Here is a 6,297-nt window from a genome sequence, read left to right as displayed (position 1 = left end):
GAATCCATTGGGGAAAGGGGGAGGGAGAAATAACCCGAGAGGAAATGAAAATAGTTATGAAAACAGGGAATGGGATGGCCGATGTAGCAAGGTGGATTGGATTACCAGGGGGATGGGGAACTAGCGAAGGATAGGAAAAGGAAGATAGAGGGAAATAGGGGAAAAAAATAGAGCCACAACTAAAACACACAAGACACGGAGAAAGATTGAGTAGTCGTAAGAATTGTTATGATTATTCTGACCTGTTCTGTTTCCATTAAAGTTATATACAATGGACATTAAAGCTACTGTTTGGGAGTACAGCAGCTATGCCATGAGAGAGAGAGAGAGAGAGAGAGAGAGAGAGAGAGAGAGATGATGGTTATGCGAGAGGGGGAAAAGATTGATGCATATTTTGTGTATTCTGAAAGCGGACGGTGGAATTCACTCGTATGAGAAAAACATCGGAAAACGGCATGAAAACATTTTAGTCTTAATTCAACACACACGGCGCGGATTTCCATGTGCTACGCCGATAATGGCCGTAGATTTCGTATAAATGTTGCGTCCACAAAAAACTGAATGAAGGCTCTTTGGTGTAAACTAGCGGGAGATGAGATGCAATGCAGTGCGGTGGGGAAGTGAACAGACGAACACAATGCAGTAGTAACGTTGTTATTGCATCGCCGTAGTATTGGTAATGAGAGTCGGGGAAAATCAAAGGGAAGGGACTAAAGAGAAAGGGGGGTGGTTAAGGGAAAGGGGTTTGAAGTTGGATATTGAGAGAGAGAGAGAGAGAGAGAGAGAGAGAGGGGGGGGGGGGGGTTTAAAGTTGGACATTGTGAGAGAGGGGTGGTAAAACGAATTAACGTACCTTACCAAACAGACAGAGAAAGAAAGGGGGTTTAAAGTTGGATATTGTGAGAGGGGTGGTAAAACGAATGAACGTACATTAGCAAAGCGAGAGAGAGAGAGAGAGAGAGAGAGAGAGAGAGAGAGAGGTTTAAAGTTGGATATTGTGAGAGAGAAGGGTGGTAAAACGAATTAACCTACCTTACCAAGAGAGAGAGAGAGAGAGAGAGAGAGAGAGAGAGAGAGAGAGGGGGGGAACGAGAGTCATAGTGGAATTTCGGAATTTCCATAATGGAACAACACTGTCAGGGAAGTTGGGAATTTACGTGCAGTATTCCAGATATTGGCACTTGGGCCAGGGGGACTAAACCTGACTCGACTCTATGCTTTTGGGCCTTTTCCCCCTTCCCTCCCCTCCCTTCCTTTCTTTTTTTCCCCTTTAACGATGCCACATGCTTTTGTTGGCTCGTTAAATATCAAATTGCGCATCCTTGTGTATGGTTTGTGCATATATATATATATATATATATACGTGTGTGAGTGTGTGTGTGTGTGTGTAGTTTGTGTATATATATATATATATATTTATATATAATATATATATATATATATATATGTGTGTGTCTCTGTGTGTGTGTGTGTTTGTTTATAGTAATAACAGGGATTTGCTATTTTCAGATGGAAAAGAATATTACTTTTGGTTTTAAACGTTTCATAAAAATCTTTTTACTGTTTTACCGTTTCCCAATTTTCCATTTCTGTCATCCGTGTTGAACTTTTATGTGTATTCTTTGTATTCACATTGTTTATATTCGTTATTTACGTTGTTCACATTAATTATTTGTAGAACTACAGACTTAGTTAGAAATTTAGTTCGCCATGATAAATATCCGTTAAATGCTGGATTTTAACATTTAATTATTTTGAGATTCATTATAGTACGGATGGTTTTTCTTCTTGTATTTCCGTTATGCTTTTGGTTTCATCGAATTTACTAATTGGTCGTTATCGCAACCCCGCTTTGTATTCATCTCTGGTATGTAATTAAATAAATTGACTTCATGACTTCGAAATCTGCTTTTTTTTTATCTTAGCGTGATGAACTGCGTGTCAAACAATAGCTAGCTCTGGATAAGTAGGTCACAGTTCGTTGTAAACGATGGTCTATTTTTATGTTGGTAACAAGAGAGAAAATTTTCCAAAAAAGAAAATGAGGAAAAAGAAGAGATTCATTGCAGGGAGAGGGAGAGGTGGGTGGGAGTAAGGGAGGGAGCCGTGTAGGAAGGTGGTGGTTATGTCCTCGATGCTCGGAAGGGTTCACGGTCAGGACTCTGTTGCTGTCGTTGGCGTTGAGGTGACACGTGCTTGCTGTTGATGTTGTTGTTGTTGTTTTGCTTTTACTTTCAATTATTTACTCTTTTTTTCTCTACCGATGATTCGCTTCGACGATTTGAAAAGTTTAACAACGGAGTGATAGTAGAGTTACGTACGAGTATTCTAAATCTTTACAAACACGAATTATTTATAAAAACAGAATAGATAAAAGCGAATCATCGTATGTTGCGTTTGTATATTCCAAAAATGCGTATATTTTGTGAGAATGAAAAATATAACGTTTAAAGGTCAGTCATCTACGAATATACTATAACTTTAAAAGTACGAAAATGAATGTAAACAATACATAAAAGCGATTCGTCCGTATTTTGCGTATGTGTATTCCTGAAATGCGTATGTCTTGCGTGAATAAGAAATATAACGTTTAAAGGTCAGTGACCTACGGATATTCCATACCTTTAGGTTACTAGTACGAAAATGAATTAAAACACAATAAGTAAAAGTGGATCATCGTATTTTGCGTATGTATATGCAAAAAGTACTTATATTTTATTGAAAATAACAAAGTCGAAATGACTAAAATCGTATATTTTGTTGGAAATAAGTTAAAAGTCGAAATTTCAGAAATCTGTAAATTTTGTTGGAAATAAGAAATCGTTGAAATGTATAAAGTAAAGGCGAGTAATTTATCAAAAATAAGAACTAGAAAATCAAAATGTCGAAAATCCGTATATTTTGTTGAAACAAGAAATCGAAAGTTGAAATATAAAAAAAGCGTATGTTTTGTGAAAAACAAGAAATGGAAACTAGAAATGTCTAAAATGCATATTTATTTTTAGAAACAAGAACTAGAAAGTAAAAAATGCCATGGAATTAAAGGTCACCGATTTAAACGCACTTTGGTGTTGGTCCCACCAATGAATGAGTTTGATCCAATCTGTCAGCAGAGATTATGCGTAACGCATGGACCGCTGTTCATGTTACACACTACATGTCAGGGATATTTAACCTTTTAATCAGGGAATGAGGAAATAACGATTGCACGGTTGTATCTAGTTAACGCTGTTTGCTTATGATGCTATTATTCGGGGAACGCTGTTTGGAGTTGGGAATTTCAGTGAGCGTTTTGTTTTTAGAATTTGTTTGTAAACGCAAACTGTATTTACGCTTGGTGAAGTGTGTTTTGTAAATTAATTTGATACACTTCAGTTGGGTAATAAATGTCCTTTGTTGTAATCTCTCTCTCTCTCTCTCTCTCTCTCTCTCTCTCTCTCTCATATGCAGTTTTTGAGACGTGATTGACGGAGTAAGTTTGCTCAAGTTGATTAATCGTGCAATCTCATTGCTCAGTGATATAGTATTTTTCCTCCACATTAAACTTTTGTCTAAATTGATGCTTAACGTCGGTAATTAAAGTTATGGAAATTTCTTGCGGTAGGTCAGTTTTCTGTTTCCTGATTTGTTATTTTGAGAGCAGACAAAATGATTTCGCCTTGAATGTTCTTATTCTTTTTTTTTTTCAATTTTGACAATGCAGAATGATGTTTCAGCGTTGGCGGAATACAGTCTTTGCCACTTATTTTTATTTATAGATTTTTTTATTTTTATGTATTTTCTCTCATTGTGAAATGCCTCGTGTATTTCTGTAGCTGGTATATGATAGATGATATTACATATTCATATATTTATTCAAATTTGTCCATCAGTATGACAATGGTATTTTTAAAAGGTAGTATTTAAATTCTCTTCCCAGCTAGCAATAGGATCGACTAGGATTAGCAACTAATACATGCCTCGTAGAGAAACAATTTCGCTTAGGTGTACATCTATGAATTATGTTGATTTACATTCTTATAAAGCATTTGCGGAAAAGTTGTTTGATGTAGCGAACAGTGGTCTGAATCAAATCATTAAATGCGAAAGTCCAAACCGTAATTTGGGCTTGTAACTTATTGAATGATGTAGCAGAACATAATTGGAACCCGCAAGACTGATGTATTTGTGACTATTTTAGGATCTAAGATTGTCTCAAACAATTGAATGATTAAAATCTGTTTCAGACTTGTCAAATCAAGGGTTGCCTCAAACAGGTTTAGATTGCATGGGTGTGTCTCAGACAACTAGATGGTTAATTATTGCAGTATACACAATTGTAAGGTTTAATTATATATATCAGACTTTTGTTGGATCAAATGAGTTGTCTCAGACTTTTGTAGGACCAATGGTTGTCCCAGAAATTTATAGCATCAATGGTTGTGTCGCTCGAGGCAATTTTAGGACCCAGTACTTGTCTCAGACAATTTTAGAATCGAGTTATATCTTATGAATTTCGTTGGGTCACTCGTAAGAATATTAAATAAAGTATTATTTAAAAACATCTATAAGCAAGCTGTTTTAGACTATTTTTCCTTGCTTCTGCTCTTCCTAAACTTTGTCTTATAGCCACTTCCTAACCCTCCTCCGGGCCCCCCTCTCCCGTTTTCCCTATAGCCAAAGCCCATCTCCATCGTAATGAACAAAATTACCATCAAAATGAAGATAGTGTAAAGACCAAGGGTGGTTGGAGGGCGCCATTTCGTATCAACTCTTAGGAGTATCTTTGTTACGTACGTGATAGTCTCTCTCTCTCTCTCTCTCTCTCTCTCTCTCTCTCTCTCTCTCTCGGGGCGGTGTTTTCCCTAAATTATTTAAACGAAGGCTTTTTTTCTTCTCCATTTATTCATTCATTACAATGTGAGTAAATTATGCACTGACAAACGCAATTATTTTTATAGATTCCTTGAATATATATTCTTAGTCTCCTGAAATATCTTGTCTATCCTGGTCAAGACTAAGTACGTTTATTGAGTTCTAAGGTAAAGAGATAACTGTTTTATTTCAATTACAATTATATAATACCTAGGTGGTTGTATTGCAGTGAGTCTTCGTTGTCCCTTTGAATATCTCAGAGGGAAAAATAGTAATTATAAATAGATGCACTGGAAACCAACTCTTCGAGCAGGAGTTGTTAAATGCCAAGCTCTTGATTGATGTCCTCTTGTTGGTTAGGGCCTTCATGCATTCACTGCCTGCGTTTATTTATAGGTTTAATTTTTTACGTTGCTTATCTTGTGCTATTTCAAACGTGGACCCAGTACTACATTAATGAGTATTTTTTGAATTAAAAGAATAGGAGAGAATTCTGCGTCTGAGGATTTTCTGTAGTCCTTTTGGGACGTTTTTGTTGTACTCCCAGAGCTATTTGACGTTTGATAACTTTAAATCCGTCTTCAGATAAACATTTTTGGGCTGTGTGACGCTCAATCTCAAATGAATTAACGAGTGATTTAGTTGATGAAAGAAGTAGGTAGAAGAAATGCTCTTGTCAAGAATTTGATCGAGACGCCTGCCTAGATAAGGACGGACTCAGTTTGTTTTCTTGACAAAATTGTCTTCGTAGTTTTTCAATCTGTGTAGGATTCTTGATCCTATTTTTAGCGTCTACTGTTTCTCAGATAATCTATCGTCATGCTATCCCTATTGGTAGAACTGTAGATAATAGGATAATTAAGTAAGATCCTGTAATAATAAAGTGAATAAGATCTTGGGATATCAGGATAGCTAGATAGGATGTATAGAAGATCTTTGGACTGTAGAATAGCTAGATAACATGTGTAGGATTAGGATAAGAAAATAATAACCACGGAAATTAGGATCAGTAGATAAGATTCATGTGTGTCTGGATAAGTACATTTATTTAGAAGTAGAAGGTAATGAAAGAAAAAAAATGATGTTGCATACTCTGAAGTTCCCTACCCTTCTCCCCTTCCCTCCTTATCCACATGATCCCCTACACCCTCTCACTTCTCCATCACCATCTGCTGTAGGCTCCTTACTTCTCCTTGCTCCTTCTCAGCCACTTGACACCTGACTCTCTCTCTCTCTCTCTCTCTCTCTCTCTCTCTCTCTCTCTCCAATCCTCCTCCTCCTCCTCCTTCTTCTTCTTCTTCTTCTTCTTCTTCTTCTTCTTCTTCTTCTTCTTCTTCCAGGTAACGCATTGTTTTAGTTTTTTAAGTTATTTCATGGTATCATTTAGAATTTAAATTATGGTTTGATATTACTTCTATTCCCGCCTCTAATCTCTTGTATATA

The 6,297-nt window shown here is 36.6% G+C and overlaps 1 protein-coding gene across 1 annotated transcript in view; it reads left to right on the top strand.

The window, feature by feature from the left end:
• LOC137651471 (zinc finger SWIM domain-containing protein 5-like) overlaps positions 1-6,297 on the top strand; it is a 33,367-nt gene that overhangs the window by 4,123 nt on the left and 22,947 nt on the right. The gene's annotated exons all lie outside the window — the stretch shown is intronic.

This window comes from Palaemon carinicauda, chromosome 13 (assembly GCF_036898095.1).
Source record: "Palaemon carinicauda isolate YSFRI2023 chromosome 13, ASM3689809v2, whole genome shotgun sequence".
NCBI classification, from domain to species: domain Eukaryota; kingdom Metazoa; phylum Arthropoda; class Malacostraca; order Decapoda; family Palaemonidae; genus Palaemon; species Palaemon carinicauda.
Note: the sequence above shows the minus strand (reverse complement) of the source record. Positions and strands in the feature narration are given on the sequence as shown.